Genomic DNA, 19,741 nt, shown 5'->3' on the forward strand with positions numbered 1-19,741 from the left:
CTAACCTCCCTTAAGTCACTAACACTAACTAACAGCAGCCACCATCTCTTTTCTTCCCAAACCCTAACTTCAACACAAACACACACACACACACAAAACGTGAAATTAGAGAAGAGAAGGAGAGATGCGATTAAAAGAGAGGAAGAGCCACGCTGCAGCCATTGTCCAGCCGCCTCGCTACCGCCGTCGCGTCACCGCTAAGCCATCGCAGGAGAAAGAGATGCGTCTGAGAGAGAGAGAGAGAGAGAGCTAGAGGGAGCTGCTGCGAACTCGCCAACAGGTGAGCCCGCGTCGCCATCGCCTCGGCTGCTCCCACACTAGGGTTTACTGTCGCTTCTGTGCCTTGTCATCGCCATCAGAGCCGCCTCGAATAAGAGAAAGAAAGGGCGCTGCTTCACGTCGTCGCCGTCGCCGTGGGTGGAGCCGCCGTCGCCAAGGTCCGCCGTGAAGAGGAACGTGAATGGAAAAGAAAACAGGGAAGCTACTATTGGGGATTTGGGGAAAATGGCTCTGTTCTGCCTCTGCCGCTTCTCGTCATCTCCGTCGCGTTTTGAAGTTCCAACTTCCAACTCCTCCCTCTTCTGTTGAATTTCAAAATATATAAAAGCCTCTGTTTATTTTAAGTTCTCTGAACTTTTTATGTTTCTGATTGTTATTTCCTTAGGATTTTTTTTCTGAATTTGTTCTCGGTTATGATTTTTTATCTAATTATTTGGTTTCACTTTTTTTTTGACATATTTCTGCAGTTGGGTAAGAGGGATTCTTTTAATCTTGTTTGGGCATACTAGGAGATGCAGTTTGATGGAGTCGATTGGGGTTTACAAGAGAGATTTGTATTCTTTGCAATAGGAAGGGGAAAACTTGCAGTGTGGAGCCCTGATGGCAAATTAATCGCCATTCTTGTAAGTTCTTTAGAATGTTGATATGTACATAGTGAATTAGTGAGCATTTTGAGAACATTTTGATTATACATGTTTGATTAAGAGGTAATAAGTAGTCTTGCATATTTGTTGATGATTATGAAATGTGGCTTACAACCTTTGGATGATGCATGCAAATTAAAAGTCAAGCTCTTGATCTCCACCCTAAGAAGTAAGAAGACCAGAGCCATTCACAGAAGGCTCACCAAACACCAAGTATTTGCCTTGCCTTGTGATTATTTTGGATTTGATTTGACAACGTTTTATGTAACTTGATCCCCTTTGTATCAATTCTGCGTGTTTAAATTCTTTAATTAGCTTTGAATTTTGTTCCTATTCATTCATCAGGCTAATTTTGGTTCTAAATAATTAAATATGTTGTTGGGTGAATTTATTTTAAATTTATTCAAGATAATGTCATGAGAAAGTGAGCTAGTATTTGCAAATTATAATATAATGAAGTTAGTTGCGAGTTAGAATATTGACACTAAATTTGTTTTTGATGTGTATTGCAATATTAATACCCAATCTGTTTATCTAAGTGAAACTTGAGGTAACCATGAATTTTCAACTAGTATTTTTCAACAGGCTGGCACCGCCTGTAGCAGCATTCTCCATCCACCGCAGCTGCAACACCCCTTGTCCCCTTTCTTTTTGCCTTGTTCTAGTTCTCTGCTTCCAAGTTTTTGTCCATTTTTTTATTTTTATTAAGTTTGATTAATTTTAGTTAATTAGTTGATTTTGGTTAATTATCTTAGTTAGATTAGTTTCTGTTAGTTGATTATAGGTGGTTACGTTAGGATAATTTTCTTTAGTTTTGATTGTTGCTGAAAGTGTTTGGAGCTAGTTTGCTGTCTATGATGGAATTGTTGTTTTGATGAGAAACTGTGTTGATTTTCTTTAGATATGATTTTGTTATTGTTATTCATTTTTTTTATGTTTCCCATCCTATGTTGTCTAATTAACATCATGCATTGAATTTTGTTGAGCTTGACCTCCGTACTTTGAAATCTCTTCCAAGCTTGGCTGTTCGTCACTCTTTTTTGTTTATTCTCCTGAGTTGAATTCTTCTTATTATTCTGTTGCTGTTGAGCTTGGAAAGAAGAAGAATTTCTAGCTTTGTCAGCACCCTGTTGTAACTTATGAATTTATTTCACCTTATGTATTACTTTTCTTTTATATCTTTTATACCTTATAAAAAAATAGAAAGCATTAAGGGGTGTTTCAAAATTGTTGGATTAGCTTGTTGGATTAGCCTTTACATCCAAAATAAGATCAGTTAAAACCTTTATGGTTACTTGTCTGTTCATGTCTATATCCAGGTACTAGTGAACTCTTTTATAGCGCGCTTTGACAATGAAAGAAACTAGACAACTAAAGGTACTCCTAAAATTGCTTATGATTTTAATACATATTTCTAGATGATTCCTATATTATTAGTATAGTTTAATTTGTATATGGATTTATTTATCGCATTTTACTTGTGTCATGGTTGAGAAATGACAAATGTTCTATTATTTGATTTGATAAATTTGGTTGTGTATTGGCTGAGAAATAAGTTGTGAATTGGTTGTTTTTGTTGGAACCGTAGTCATATCCAAGTTTTAGGGGAGGTTCTGCCCAAATATTTCTAAATATTTTGGATAAAACTTAATGAAAAAAATTATAATTAGTGTTATATCTTGTTTCTAATTTTTTGTTTCGATTTTTCTTATTTACAGGATTGTTGAAATGGTGACCACATGCTACATTGAGGGCTCAAGAATATTTTGATTCATAGAGATACTAATCTATGTTAGAACTTTTAACGTTTGGTTGAACTTGTGCAAGATATATAACTTGTAGAACTAATCAATGTACTCACTGACGATCGGATTCTTGCCAGTAAAGAAATTCATAAGAATAATCGCGTTGCAAGTATAGTTTCTAAACCAACAGAGAATCCTTTCGTACAAAAGTTTGGTTGTCACAAGTAACAAAAACCAATAAAATTTAAAACCAAAGTATTTAGACCTCGGGTCGTATCTCAAGGAATTGCAGGGAAGTATGATTTATTATTGGTTATGGAAAAAGGTATATTTTTGGATTTTTTTTGAAATAGGGAACAAGTAATTTAAATGGCAAGAAAAATAAATTAATAATTAAGAAAACTCTTGGCAAGGTATGAGAACTGGAAATTCCATCCCAGTTATCCTTATCAGGTGTGATGAGAATTGTTCATTGCTCCCACTTAGTTAACCCTTACTAAATAAAGAAAAGTCAAGTGGACTAATCAACTTGATTCCTCAAGTTCTAGTCAACTCCTATGGAAATACTAGCTTTAGAGGGATCCAAATCAATCAGCAAATTCCAATTTTCAATCAACCGCTGAGTTTGACAACTCAAGTGTCACCAATTACTTAACCAAAGCCAAAAGGAAAGAAAATCTACTCGAATAAAAATGCCTTAACCAGGAGAAGATTAATTGGAAGCATCAATAACATAAATTAAAGAGAGCAATCTTAAATCTGAAATACCTCAAATTATATTAAATAAAGAAAATCAATTCTAACATGGATTTCATAAATCAAATTGGGGAAAATAAACAACTAAGTGATAAAGTAAATAAAAGTAGAAGAGAAATTAAATTAAAGGAACATTGAACCTGGAATAAAGAAGCAATCCTAAAATTAAGAGAAATCCTAAATCTTAAATCCTAAGAGAGAGGAGAGAGCCTCTCTCTCTAAAAACTACATCTAAACCTAAAATTGTGAATAATGAATGTTGTTCTCTTTGATTTCTCCATTCTCCAGCCTTTATTCTGTGTTTCTGGGCTTGGATTTGGGCCGAAAAAGGGCCCAGAAATCGCTGGGGACGACTTCTGCAATTTTCTGCACGTGGCATCCGTCATCCGCGTGCATGGGTCACGCGTGCGCGTCATTTGGAGATTTTTCTTGTCACGCGTACGCATCGCTTATGTTTTGCGCTAGGCACGCGTCCGCGTCGTCCATGCTTGTGCGTCGCTGCCATTTTCTTCAAAACTCCATTTTGTGCATTCCTTCTATTTTTGCGTGTTTCTTTTCTGTCCTCTAAGCCATTCCTGCCCTATGAAGCCTGAAGGTACTTAACACACAGATCACGGTATCAAATGGTAATAAAGGATAACTAAAATAAATATTTTTAAGGCATAGGAAATATGTTTTCACATATATCATAGAATGAGGAAGGAATTGTAAAACCATGCAAATCTTATGAATAAGTGGGTGAAGAATTGATAAAAATACTCAATTGAGCACAAGATGGATCATAAAATAGTGGTTTATCACTCACTAATGTTATTTTGTTTTAAAACAATTTTAGCTAAATGAGGCATGTTTGAATTATGTATGTTTTTACATATTATATAAATGTAGACTTGCTTATTAAAATAGTTAATATATTGGTTAATTTAAAAATAATTTAGTAAATTATGCATGCAATTTGTATTAAAAAAAGTTACAAAATAATTATTTTATTTTTGTAACTAAAGAAAAAACATGTTACAAAATCAGATTACATTTTGTAACAAAATTTTATGATAAAAAAAAAGATTATCACAAAAAATACATTGAATATCAAAATTTGTTACCACTTTTGTAACAACTTCTGGTTTTTTGTATCAGAAAAATTTGTTACAAAATATCACTTTGAATTGTAACAGTTCCATTTTTTGTTACAAAAACTTTTTGTAACGGGACATACTGCAACGGCCTCTTTTTTTGTTACAAAATCCTTTTGTTTCAAAAATTCGATTTTCTATAGCAATTTTTTTTGTTACAAATATTGCTTTTTCTTGTAGTGTGTAAGTAAATTCTTACCTGCTAGGAGAGCAAGAGAAAGTTTATATTTTGTGTGTTGCCAGGAATTATATTTGAGGTTGTGTTGTGATAATTAACTGTTGCTAGAAATCACATTTTTGGGCATATTGTTGAGCTGTTCCAAAAGTGTCATGTGGAACACCCTATTGGCTTTAAGTTATCTGATTTTATGTAGCTTAATTTTGACTTTGAAATATAGATTCAATAATTTTGTATGGATTTCTGTAATTCTATATAACGAGTTCACTTTCTTCACTTTTATAATTTACTAATTCAATACCATAATCTGTCCCTTTCTCTTGTATGATACTATTGTCTTTCTATAAAGAAACGAATAGTATCAGTGTTTGCCGTTGAGAATTCATAACATTTAATGTGAAGTCAATCCAAATAATGTTGTATTGTATGTTCAAAACTGAAAGGATATTTTGTTGGTTCATAGCCATCATACGGCAAATGGTCTACTTATTTACTAAAATGGAAAGCGATAGAAATTATGGATTGATAATATGTTCTCATGGAAAAAGTTTAGTTTTTAAATCTATTTTTGTTCTGCTTCAATTTAAACATGTATTCATGGTCTTAAATATTTGTTCTCCAGCATATTTTCAAAGTGGAACAAGAAGAGTAGAAGAAGGAGGAGATCAATTGGAGTTACATTGAATTTGTTGACAATCAATACATTCTAGATCTCAAAGAAATTAGGCCATTTTCACATTTGTTTTACTGTAAGAGGTCATTTTCACATTTTAATTTTGTATTTAATCATGTAAGTATATTGAAGAAATAGAAAAATTGATTTATTGGACCAATTTTAATGTTTAAATATCTTGAGTTTAATTTGTAAAGTGGATGTAGAATATGTAGTTGAAAAAAAATTTAATTCAATATTTTGTGCATTTAAATGTTACTAAAGATCTATTGTAATATTTTTATTGTTAGCAAAGAAAATCTTTTTTAACATTTATTAGAGTATTGTTATAGAATATCTATGGTAATATTTTCTAAATGTTACAAAAAATATTTATAGTAACATTTTTCTAAGTGTTACAGAAAATATTTATGGTAATATCTTTTAAAATGTTACAAAAAATATCTATAGTAACATTTTTTAAGTGTTACAAAAAATATCTATTATAACATTTCTCTAAGTGTTACCATGAATAGTCTATTGTAATATTTCTCATAATATTACTATAGAATATCTTTTGCAATATTTTTGCTAAATATTATTAAATCTTTAGAAAAATATTAGTAAAATTCTTTAGTGACATAGAGTATATTTAATATTTGCTAAAATGTTACTAATATACATAGATAACATTTTAATATGATTTGGTAACTGACAAGCAGATTTTTGACGGTTTAGAATTTCACAAATAAATTCTCGTTGCAAGTATAGTTTCTAAACCAACAAAGAATCCTTTCGTACAAACAAATTTGGTTGTCACAAGTACAAACCCCTAATAAAACTAATAACCGAAGTATTTAAACCTCGAGTCTTCTCTTAAGGAATTGCAGGGAAGTGTTCTTATAATTGGTTATGCAAAGGTATATTTTGGGGTTTTGTGAATAAGAGAACAAGAAAAAGTAAATGGTAATGAAAATCAAATGATAAAGAGGTCTTAGCAAGGTTTGGTGGTCAAAGATCTCTATCCTTATCACTAACCACAACATGAGAATTGGCAAGGATCAATCCCATTAAATCATCCTCTAACTAGTAGTAAAGGAAAGTTAAATGAGCTATATCAATCCAAGTCCATAAGTCCTAGCTCTCCACCAATTCAATTAGTGAGAACTAGAGTTAATGGCTCCAATCATCAATTACTTGGACATTAGTAACTCAAGAGTTCTTAAGTTACCATCCCAAGCCAAGAACATAAAATCATACTCTAACATCCTTCCAAGCATTTTATCAAATACTTGGTAGGCACAAAATAAAAGCATAGAAAAGTAATAATAGAATATAAGATCTAAAACCAATAATTGCAAGATCAATGATAACAAATAAAGGAAGAAGCAATAAACATGAAATACCTCAAATTGCATTAATAAAAAAAATCAAATCTAACATGAGAATTCATAAACCAAATTGTCAACATAAAGTAATCAACAAGGAAAATAAATAAACTAGAATGCTAGAACAAATAAAAGTAGAAGAGAAACTAAATTAAAGAAACATTGAACTTGGAATTGAGAGGAAATAAACTTAAAACTAAGAGAAATCTTAAAACCTAGAGAGAGGAGAGAGCCTCTCTCTCTAGAAACTACATCTAAAACCTAAAATTATGTGAATGAAAGTTATGTGAATGAATGTTTGGATTCCCCCACTCTGTAGCCTCTAATCTGTGTTTTCTGGGACAAAAACTAGGTCAAAATAAGCCCAGAAATCGCCCCCAGCGATTTCTGATACGTCTAGCAGGTGGCTCTGTCACGCATACGCGTCGTCCATGCGTACGCGTGGATTGAATTTTTGCCAGGTCACGCGTACACGTAATCCACGCGTGCGCGTCACCTAACAGTGTGGCAACTATGGCAAATTATATAATACTTCGAAGCCCCGGATGTTAGCTTTCCAACGCAACTAAAACCGCCTCATTTCGACCTCTATAGCTCAAGTTATGGTCAATTTAGTATGAAGAGGTCAGGCTTGACAGTTTTGCAATTCCTTCGATTTCTTGTATTCCTTCCACCTTTGCATGCTTCCTTTCCTTCCTCTAGGCCATTCCTGCCCTATAAACCCTGAAAAAACTTAACACACATATCACGGCATCGAATGGTAATAAGAGAGGATTAAAGTTAGCAAATTTAGGGCCAAAGAAGCATGTTTTCAATCATAGCACAAAATTAGGAAGAAAAATGTAAAACATGCGAATTCTATGAATAAGTGTGAGTTTAGTGGATAAAATCCGCTCAATTAAGTACAAAATGTGCCACGAAATAGTGGTGCATCAAATATCCCCACACTTAAACATTAGCATGTCCTCATGCTAAGCTCAGGAGAAGCTACAAAGCAATGAAGAGGAATGGTAGAAATTATGAAATGCAACCTATCTATATAAATGCAACTACATGCAAAAAAATACTTTTACTTACTTGGTTAAAAGTAAACAAATTCTCCAAGACTAGCATAAACTAGATTCCACTAATTCAAATCACAAAATAAAGTACAAGTAAACTTGCAAAAGAATATAGCTCATGAAAGCCGGGAACAAAGAATCGAGCGTCGAACCCTCACCGGAAGTGTATACACGCTAATCGCTCAGGTGTTTAAAGTTTGACTCTCTCAATTCTCTACTAACCTTGCTTTCTAAGGCTTGCTTTTCTTCTACCAATCAACAAAAGTTTAATGCATAAATACACATATCAAGAGGTCTTTTAAGGGTTGTAATGGGGTTAGGGTCAAGGTAGGATTGTATTTGGTCAAGTGGACTAAAATCTGAATCCTTAATTAACCTAAACTTCCCACCTAACTTAAGCCAATCCATGTAATCAGAATATAAAACCTAACTATCCATTAACTATGTTTTGCCACATATTCATGTATCCCAATTTGAGTACAACTCATATGCATTGCTAACACCATTTACTTTGGGGCATTTTGTCCCCTTTTATTATTTGCTCTATTTTTTTCTTTTCTTTTTATTTTTCTTTTTATTTTTATTTTTATTTTTTTATTTTTTTTCTCAATGCATATGATAAAATTATTGAATGCATAAAATTATTCTTTCACATTTTCATAAAGATGTCTAACATACTTAATTCCCAAAACCAAACATTTCCAAACCTACTTTCCCCACACTTAATTCATTAGCACTCTCACTAGTCTAAGCTAACCAAAGATTCAAATTAAGGACATTATTGTTTTCCTCTTAGAGTTAGTGATGAGCTAAAGTAAAGAACAAAGGGGTTAAAAGGCTCAACATTGGTTTACAAAGGATAATGAAAGGGTTAAGGCCATATGGGTATGTAAGCTCAGTGAAACAAAGGCCTCAATCATATAAGTGCATGCATACATCAAACAATGGAAATATAGAATTAAGCAAGAAAAAGATCACAATTTTAGAGAGAACAACACACACCAAAAATAGAATATTGGTTGATAAGATGCAACCAATCAAATAGGCTCAAAATCTCATGCGTTTTGTGCGTTCGAGCTCTAAAACCCTGTTTCAGAATAAATTTCTTCAAACAGTTTAACAAAAAATTTAATTCAAATTAGTGAAATACTCTAAAAAGTTTCTTGAAAAAGAAAATATTACTTTAACCAAGTGGTGGTAAAATATGTACAGAATCTAGCAAACATGCAATCAAACATGCAAATGCAACAACTAACAAATTAACATTGGTGTTGAAATAGGAAATAACTAACCCACGGAAGTCGGTATCAACCTCCCCACACTTAAAGATTGCACCATCCTCGGTGCATGCTAAGATGTGCAGGTGGACGGGCTGCTACAACTGATGCTTTTCTCTAGAGATTGTGCAGATGGACTTGTCTATTGCCCCATGTAAAAGTCTTCTGTTTCCCTTCTTGATGGGCATCCTGAAAGAAGAGAAAAGGGAAGGAAAGTAACCCAGAAACAAAGATAGAAAACAAATAAAGTATGGTTGGGTTAATGCCAAATAATGAGGGTCTCAATTACATGGTAGCTACAACATGCAAGTGAGAAGACAGTAGAAGCAGATGGCATATCGATAGTGCAAGAATTGCAACAATGGGGGAGAGAGTGTGGGTAATGCAAGATAGTATAAGTGCATATCAATGCAAGTGTCATAAAAGATTAGCATTGACTTAAATAATATTACCCAATCATAATAAAACAAGTCATGAAGCACCAAAATAACGCAAAAAAAGATGCAAAGTTGAATAAGGACATTTAACACCAACGGAAAAATAATAGACTTAGAAAAGAACATATAAATATGCACAAAATTAAAATGCAGTGAATGAAAGCATGCAAATGCAATAAGTAAAATAGAATGGAAGAGAATAAGAATGAGAAGTTAAATAAATGAAGGAGAAGAAAGTAAGAAAGGAGGAAGAAAGAAGAAAGAAGAGAAGAAAGAAGTAAGAAATGAGAAATAGGGCGCGACGCGCGCGCGGGCATCACACGTACGCGTGAAAACAGAGTTGGCCACTCGACATGTAAGCGTCTGGCACGCGTACGCGTGGATGGCCTGAAACCTAAAGGACGCGCACGCGTCAGGCACGCATACACGTGGGTGATTTTGTGCCTCTAGCACAGTTCCAGCACGAGGGCAGCTGATGAGCGGATAATTTATACGCTTTTTGGCATTGTTTTTACATAGTTTTCAGTATGTTTTAGTTAGTTTTTATTATAATTTTATTAGTTTTTAATTAAAATTCACATTTCTGGACTTTACTATGAGTTAGTGTGTTTTTCTGTGATTTCAGGTATTTTTTGGCTAAAATTGAGGGACTTGAGCAAAATTCAGATTCAGAGGTTGAAGAAGGACTGCAGATACTGTTGGATTCTGACCTCCCTACACTCAAAGTGGATTTTCTGGAGTTACAAAACTTCAAATGGCGTGCTCTTAATTGCGTTGGAAAGTAAACATCCAGGGCTTTCCATCAATATATAATAGTCCATACTTTGCTCAAGTTTAGACGACACAAACTGGCGTTCAACGCCAGTTCCATGCTGCATTCTGGAGTCAAACGGTAGAAACAAGTTGCAAAGTGAAGTTAAACGCCAAAAACACGTTATAAACTGGCGTTCAACTCCAAGAGAAGCCTCTACACGTGTAAAGCTCAATGCTCAGCCCAAGCACACACCAAGTGGGCCCCGGAAGTGGATTTCTACATCATTTACTTATTTCTGTAACCCTAGTAACTAGTTTAGTATAAATAGGACTTTTTACTATTGTATTTACATCTTTAGTTTCATCTTTAGATCATCTTTTAGGGGTTGGTTCTTCTGGTTTCCCCTCTGGGGCCGAGACCAATGAACTCCATTATCACTTATGTATTTTCAACGGTAGAGTTTCTACACACCATAGATTAAGGTATGGAGCTCTGCTGTTCCTCATGAATTAATGCAAAGTACTACTATTTTTCTATTCAATTCAAGCTTATTCCTATTCTAAGATATCCATTCGCACCCAAGAACATGATGAATGTGATGATTATGTGATGGTCATCATCATTCTCACTTATGAACGCGTGCCTAACAAACACTTCCGATCTACATGCAAACAAGATAGGATGAGTATCTATTAGATATCTAATACAGAGGACCGAGTCTGAGATATTAAAATCTTCGTGGTATAAGTTAGAACCCATGGATGGCCATTCTTGAGATCCGGAAAGTCTAAACCTTGTCTGTGGTATTCCGAGTAGGATCTGGGAAAGGATGGCTGTGACGAGTTTCAAACTCGCGAGTGTTGGGCGTAGTGACAGACGCAAAAGGATAGTAAATCCTAATTCCAGTATGATCGAGAACCGACAGATGATTAGCCATGCAGTGACAGCGCATTGGACCATTTTCACAGAGAGGATGGGATGTAGCCATTGATAACAGTGATGCCCTACATAAAGCTTGCCATGGAAGGGAGTAGGAATGATTGGATGAAGACAGCAGGAAAGCAGAGGTTCAGGAGGAACGAAAGCATCTCCATGCGGGATATAATATTTTGGAGTTTAGAAGTGAGACCAATGAGAGTAGAGATAAGTGTGGTTTGACGCTCTTTTTGCCCTTGGCGAATAACATTAAAGGTATCATTTATGGGAGCTTAGAGTGGATAGGAAGGTTCATTTGTTGGGAGAAAGGGCTCATGATAGGAAGGTGGTTCATCTTGATAAGGATATGGAGATGGTGTATATTGAGGTGGTGGTTTTTGGAAGTATGGCTCGTAAGGCTCTTGGTATGGTAGGTAAGGATTAGGGTCATATGGGGGTGTTTGGTGGTAAGGGGCTTGTGAGTATGGTGGTTCAAAATTATGTTGAGGAGTGGCTTATAGGTATAGTGTGGCTCATAACCATTGTCCTGGTATGCCTCTTGGAATAGCTCTTGGTCATAGTATGTTGGTGGAGGTTGTTGCCAAGAGGGTTGATCAAATCCTTGTGGCTCCTCCCATCTTTGATTCTCCCATCCTTGATGCATATTCTCATTGTAATCTCCTCTTCCTACAATATAGTTGTAACCAAACTCATAGCCAAAGGGGTGAGAGTTCATAGTAGCTAAAGAAAATAAAAACAAAAACTAGTAAAAATAAGCAACTAATTCCTAAACTAACAAAAACTAGCAAACAAGCAAAAAGCAAATACTTACAATAACCAATAATAAGGCACACATTTGTAATTCTCCGACAACGGAACCATTTAGACGAGCAAACTTTTGACGGTTTAGAATTTCACAAATAAATACTCGTTGCAAGTATAGTTTCTAAACCAACAAAGAATCCTTTCGTACAAACAAATTTGGTTGTCACAAGTACAAACCCATAATAAAACTAATAACCGAAGTATTTAAACCTCGGGTCGTCTCTCAAGGAATTACAAGGAAGTGTTCTTATAATTGGTTAAGCAAAGGTATATTTTGGGGTTTTGTGAATAAGAGAACAAGAAAAAGTAAATAGTAATGAAAATCAAATGATAAAGAGGTCTTGGTAAGGTTTGTTGGTCAAGGATCTATATCCTTATCACTAACCACAACATGAGAATTGGCAATGATCAATCCCATTAAATCATCCTCTAACTAGTAGTAAAGGAAAGTTAAATAAGCTATATCAATCCAAGTCCATAAGTCCTAGCTCTCCACCAATTCAATTAGTGAGAACTAGAGTTAATGACTCCAATCATCAATTACGGATAAAAGTTATGTCAAGATGGCCAAGTAGTGGAGAAGTTAATAGAAAGGGTAATATTGGAAAGAAATCTTGGACACCAAACCTATGTATTGCCATTATATATTGTTATAGATTCTAATAGATAAAATTATTTATTTCTTTAATCTTATATTGAACATATTTAATTATCTTTAATTTTATTATTATTTCTAAGTTATTAAATTTTATTTTGATTATATCATCTCATCATATCATACACTATTATTTTTTAATATATTATTCACTTTTTAAATTTGTTAAATAAATATTTTTTATATTATTTTAATATTAACGTGATCTTATTTATATAATTTTTTTAGCATAAAATTACTATAATTTTTTTTAAAATGTTAAATTATAAAAACACGCAATAAAGAGGTAAAAAAATATAGTTCAAAAAATAATGATAATAATATTATCCTGACTTAAAAAGAGTATATATAAACCAAAATACATGTTAGTTTTTTACAAAAGATAATTTTGTTTAAATGTCATGAATTTTCATATTTGTCTTCATTTTTTTTAAGTGGCATGCCAAAATATGGATTCGAATCTAAATCGGCCTTCATTTCTCTATAAATAGTGAAAAAGCTAAAGAAATGAGAATGCTTTTTTTTCATTTTTAAATATCAAACTATAAGAATAATTAATAAATAAAATAAAAAAATATAGTAATTAATGATAACTGCTTCAGTTGTTTTGAGTTATAGTGATAGAAGTAAAATAAAAAAAATAATTGGACACCAAACTTTTATATTTCTTTTAATTTATCAGGTAACTAATGAAATACAATATTATTATTTACGGTATAAATTAAAATTAAAATTATCAATCATACAATAGTTTATAGCACTGTTTCAATTCAATCATGTGAAAAAAAATTCGAATCTAAATTTATTATGTATTAAATAAAATAAGCTAAAATATTATTTACACTATAAATTAAATAAAAAAATATCAATACTTTTAAAATTAAAAAATTATATTTTTAAAAATAAATAAATAAAAATGTTATGGTAGGTAACCGGAGATTAATACGACGAATGGCGTTTGGCGGCCCAAGTGTGTGAGGGAGGAGAACTCCGGGTAGGTCTGCAACTCGGGAGGCTCCGTCCGACTTGTGCTCGCGTGTGAATGGGGGGTGGTACCTGCAAAGACACTCCGATGCCTAAGTTAGCAAGAGTGAAGCAGGTCTTAGAGAGTATTGGACTTAGAGATACCTGAGGGGTGTCAGTGTATTTATAGTGGTGAGCCAATAACCACCGTTGGTGTAGTGCCGTATCTTTAGGGTGGTAACCGTCCCTATTATCTTGGGGAGGTTAAGATATGGCTTTATGAGGCGGTTAGAGAGATTTTAGGGGCGGTTACTCATTTATGCCCCTGGGTGTATTTATAAATACTTTCCCTCTCTTTCTATTTTCCGTTTCTGCAATCTTTCAAACTTCTCCTTATCTTGTTCGTGCTGCATTCTTGCGTTCGAAGACTTCTGTTCTTCTCCAACCTTCATTTTCGGATAAAGGTTAGTTTTGCTTTTCCCATGTCATGCCTTATGCTTGCATGTTTTGTTTTGTGAGTAGATAGGTTGGCCTGTAGGTTATAGTTTCGAATCTCTCTTCTTTAAGGGCCGTGTTTTTTTTATTTTTCTTTTTCTTTTTTCCCTTTTGTAGGTTTCTGCCACTTTTCTTTATATATAAAAAATGGCCTCCGTAGACATTCTTTCTCAGTGGGTTGACGTTACGGTCCTTGGGGAGGAGCCGTTGGTCGACGCTGAGTTCATCACTCACATTCGCACTCATCACAGGCTCTGTACTTCAGAGGAGGACGAGCCGAAATATGAACTGATACTCCCGGGTCCTGAAGACCGGGTCTGTTTTGGGAGAGTTAATGAGGCGGCCCCTCATTTTTTCTTCATGTATGAATGTATGATCACCCGTTTGGGTGTTTTTCTTCCTTTCTCCGATTTTGAGATATCCGTTTTGCACCACTGTAAAGTTGCCCCTACTCAACTTCACCTCAATTCTTGGGGTTTTTTGAAGATCTATCAGTTTATAAGCCATGCTCTGGACTTTCCGACTTCCTTGAGAATTTTCTTTTATCTTTTTCATATGACTAAGCCCTTTAGTGGGCTAAACAACAAACAACAATGGGTATCCTTCCGAGCCATTCAAGTTCGGAGGATATTCACCCTTTTTGATGAATCTTTCCATGACTTCAAAAACTTCTTCTTCAAAGTTCAAGCCGTAGAGGGTCACCACCCCTTTTTTCTGGACGAGCATTCCTCCCCCCGCTTTCCCCTTTACTGGTTGCCGGCCTCCCCTTGCGAAAAAATTGGTCTAGATGACCTAGACGAGGTGGAGGCGGCCATTGTGGGGTTTTTCCGAGAAGCATGGGGGAGGGCCCCATACTTAGATACGAGGAAAATCCTTCAGGGGACGTCGACTTTTGTTCAATCTTGCATAGGTAGCGCATGCATTTTTTATTTCTGAGTTGTTTACGCCGACTTGTATTTTACCGACTTGTAACTTGGTTGTTTCTTTTGTAGATATGGCAAAAAAGAACGCTCAGGAGGCCTACCAAAGGGTCCAGGAGGCTAAGGCGAAGTCCCGGGCTAGGGCCAAGACGGTCATCTCTCCACCTCCTCCTCCTCCTCCTAAGAATGTGGGTACTCCCTCTCAACCTCTTGTCATTTCTTCCTCGAGTTTGCCCCGACCACCCCCTTCTGCCCAAACTCTCTCTGAGCCCGAGAAGAAGAAGCGCAAGACTTCAGAGTCTGGCTCTTCTTCTTTTGATGGTGGGGTTAAGGCGGATGCTTTGGCATTCGTTCGAAAGAACATCTATCCTTTTATAAGTATGGATGATGTTTCTGTTCGAAACCACCTTACCGCCATGGCCGAGGAGAGTTTTAGGACAGCGGGTGTTTGTAGCAAACTCTTGGACATTTTTGAGAAGGCTCCCCTCAGCTCTTTGGGGGCATCCTCGAAGGTTGAGGAGCTAGAGGGGAGACTTCTTATTTATGAAAAACATGAAAAAGAGTTGAAGGAGGAGAGAGATAGACTGAGGAAGGAGAGGGATCACCTTAAGGAGGAGGAGGGTAAGCTGCGGGCTCAATGCACCTTGGAGGCAAATTTGAGGAAAACAGCGCAAGAGAGCTACCACAGTTTGTTTCAAGATATTGTTGCTGTGAGGAACGACTTGCTGAATTCCCGGAACGCATACGCCGAGTTGGAGGATTCTATCGCCGAGGGCGCCGAGGAGTCTTGGAGAATTTTCTTGGAACAAGTCAGAGTTATTGCTCCCGACTTGGACCTTTCTCCTTTACACCCTGACAAGGTAGTTATCGATGGCGCTATCGTTGACCCTCCTGTCCCCAAGGTCGTTTCTGAGTCAGACCTAAAGACTCGGGGGCAGAGGATTATAGAGTCTCCTCCTCGTCCCAAAGATGCTCCGAGTTCTTCAATCCTTGCCCCGACTTCCTCTTTGGCTCCTCCTCCCGGTCCTGGTGGCGCTTCTCCTGGTGGTGGTGATTCCTCTACTCCGATCAAAAAATGACTTTTTATCTTTATGGCTATATGGGGGCCCGGCCTGTGGGTCCCCTCTTTTTTAAACTTCTATTTATTTGTTGGTGGTTGTGAACAATTTCCTTCTGGCCTTTTAAGGCCGTAAACAAAATACTCCTATCTGTGCCCTTTTTTGGATAAGGGTTTTAAACAAAATAAATGCCCTTTTTTGGATAAGGGTTTTAAGTTACCTTATGCGTGTACATGCTTTTCTGTTTTTGGATATGTTTGATCTTTTCGGAAAAAACCTTTTGTTAGCTTGCGTTGTTTTCTCGAGCCTTTTTCATTTGAAGGCTTATATGCAACCTTTAAGCTTTTTCAGGTTTTCCTATCTCTTTTGTTATCCTTTATACTCAACTTTGCTTTAGTGAGTTTTTATGACTTAGGTTATTTTTGTGATGCGTTTTTCATTTACTCGGAATATATCCGAGTTTTTCTACTCGGGTTCTTGTCTTCGACTTATGAGTCGGACTGTTCCCGAGTTCAATACGATCAACTCATATAACCTCTTTACGCCGACTTGTACCTCGTCGTTTTATCCTGACGACCATGTTAGGTCGGTTCATGGGATTTTCACGTTTTGTCGAGCTTAAGTCGGCGTGTTTCGTAGAAAGACTTATAAAAATAAAGGAGGATTTTAAGAGAGATATTGTAAAAAAGATCTTTATTAATTGGGAAGGTACCTTTTTGCTACTAAGGGTCTTGACAGCATGTTTTCCCTTAGCCTCTACTATGATGCCTCGTTAAAAACCCCTCTCCAGAAAAAACCCTTTTTTGGGAAAAAATCATGAAGCTGGGAAAAGAGTACATCAGGGAGTAGAGTTCGCTTCTAACTGTAGTACCTTTTCATATTACAAGCATGCCACGACCTCGGTAGCTCAGTGCCATCCAGGTCGGTTACTTTATAATAACCTTTTCCTAACACTTCCTTGATTTTGTATGGTCCTTTCCAATTTGCGGCGAGCTTTCCTTCTCCCGATTTGTTGACTCCAATGTCGTTTCTGATTAGGACCAAATCATCTAAGGCAAATGTTCTTCGAATGACTTTCTTGTTGTATCTGGTAGTCATCCTTTGTTTTAACGCCGCTTCTCTTATCTGGGCACCTTCTTGGACTTCGGGGAGCAAATCAAGCTCCTCTTTGTGCCCCTGTACATTTCCGACTTCATCGTGGAGAATTACCCTTGGGCTTTGCTCATTGATTTCTATTGGAATCATAGCTTCTACGCCGTAAACTAGTTGGAAGGGTGTTTCTCCCGTGGCGGATTGGGGGGTTGTCCTATAAGCCCACAACACTTGGGGGAGCTCTTCAGCCCAAGCTCCCTTTGCTTCCTGTAATCTCTTCTTCAATCCTGCCAGTATGACTTTGTTGGCTGCCTCGGCTTGCCCATTGGCTTGTGGGTGTTCCACCGAGGTGAACTGATGCTTGATTTTCATACTGGCTACCAGACTTCTAAAGGTGGCGTCGGTGAATTGGGTTCCATTATCTGTGGTGATAGAATAAGGTATTCCATACCTTGTGATAATGTTTTTGTAGAGGAACCTGCGACTTCTTTGAGCGGTGATAGTGGCTAGTGGTTCTGCTTCTATCCACTTTGTGAAATAATCTATTCCCACGATCAAGTATTTGACTTGCCCCGGTGCTTGGGGAAAAGGACCTAACAAATCCATTCCCCATTTTGCGTAAGGCCAGGGGGAAGTTATACTAATGAGCTCTTCTGGTGGAGCCACGTGGAAATTTGCGTGCATCTGGCATGGCTGGCATTTTTTCACAAAGTCTGTTGCATCTTTCTGCAAGGTCGGCCAATAGAATCCTGCTCGGATTACTTTCCTGGCCAGCGACCTTGCTCCGAGATGGTTTCCGCAGATCCCACTATGTACTTCCTCCAACACCTCGGCGGTTCTTGAGGTCGGTACGCACTTCAGCAATGGTGTTGATATCCCTCTTCTGTAAAGGACATTTCTCACCAAAGTATAATGTTGTGCTTCCCTTCGGATCTTTTTAGCTTCTTTCTCCTCTTTGGGGAGGATGTCGAATTTCAGGTATTCGACTAAGGGATTCATCCATCCGAGGTTTAGGCCGACTACCTCAAGCACCTCTTGTTCATCTTCTGTTTTTGATACCGAGGGCTCTTGTAGGGTTTCTTGAATCAGGCTTCTGTTGTTCCCTCCGGGTTTGGTACTTGCTAACTTGGACAGGGCGTCAGCTCTGCTATTTAGATCCCGAGTTATGTGCTTAACCTCGGTTTCCGCAAAGCGCCCGAGGTGTTCCAAGGTTTTTTCCAAGTATTTCTTCATATTGGGGTCCTTTGCCTGATATTCTCCACTTATTTGGGAAGTCACCACTTGTGAGTCGCTGTAGATCATCACCTTTGTAGCGCCAACTTCTTCTGCTAACTTTAATCCGGCAATCAAGGCTTCATATTCTGCCTGATTATATTTGAAGCCGGAAACTCAAATTTTAAGGAGACCTCTATCTGGGTCCCTTTTCCATCTATCAATATTATGCCTGCGCCGCTCCCCGTCTTGTTGGGGGATCCGTCTACATAGAGTTCCCATGTAGTCGGTTTTTCCTCTTGTTCACCTGCGTATTCTGCAATGAAGTCGGCGAGGCACTGGGCTTTAATTGCAGTCCGAGTTTCATATCTCAAATCAAACTCGGAGAGCTCTATCGCCCATTGAACCATTCTCCCTGCAACATCCGTCTTTTGAAGGATTTGCTTCATGGGCTGGTTTGTGCGGACTCTTATTGTGTGAGCTTGAAAGTAAGGTCGTAGCCTTCGTGAGGCTATCACTAAGGAGTAAGCAAACTTCTCTAGTTTGCGGTACCTTAGCTCAGGACCTTGTAGAACCTTACTGGTGAAATAGACCGGGTGTTGCCCGACCTCGTCTTCTCTGATCAGGGCTGATGAGACAGCCCTGTTTGCGACGGATAGGTATAGGACGAGGTCTTTTCCCGGTACTGGTCGGGTTAAGATAGGAGGTTGGCTTAAGAATTTTTTGAACTCTTGGAACGCCTCCTCACATTCCGGAGTCCATTCAAACCGGCATCCCTTCCTTAATAGGGAGAATAATGGAAGGGATTTTAGTGCCGATCCTGCCAAGAATCTGGAGAGGGCTGCAAGTCGGCCATTGAGCTGTTGAACCTCTCTCAAACAAGTCGGGCTTTTCATTTCTAGGATGGCCCTGCATTAGAGAGGGCTGCGAGTCGGCCATTGAGCTGTTGAACCTCTCTCAAACAAGTCGGGCTTTTCATTTCTAGGATGGCTTGGCATTTGTCGGGATTGGCCTCAATCCCTCTTTGTGTTAGCATGAAACCTAGAAATTTCCCTGCTTCTACTGCGAAGGCGCATTTTGCGGGATTTAATCTCATCCCATGTACCCTTATAGTGTTGAAGACTTGTGAGAGGTCGGTTAAGAGGTCGACTTCTTGCTTAGTTTTTACTAACATGTCGTCGACGTATACCTCCATTAGGCTCCCTAGATGGGGGGAAAACACTTTGTTCATCAGCCTTTGGTACGTGGCTCCTGCATTCTTCAACCCGAATGGCATGACCACGTAGCAGTAGTTGGCTTTCG

This window comes from Arachis duranensis, chromosome 10 (assembly GCF_000817695.3).
Source record: "Arachis duranensis cultivar V14167 chromosome 10, aradu.V14167.gnm2.J7QH, whole genome shotgun sequence".
NCBI classification, from domain to species: domain Eukaryota; kingdom Viridiplantae; phylum Streptophyta; class Magnoliopsida; order Fabales; family Fabaceae; genus Arachis; species Arachis duranensis.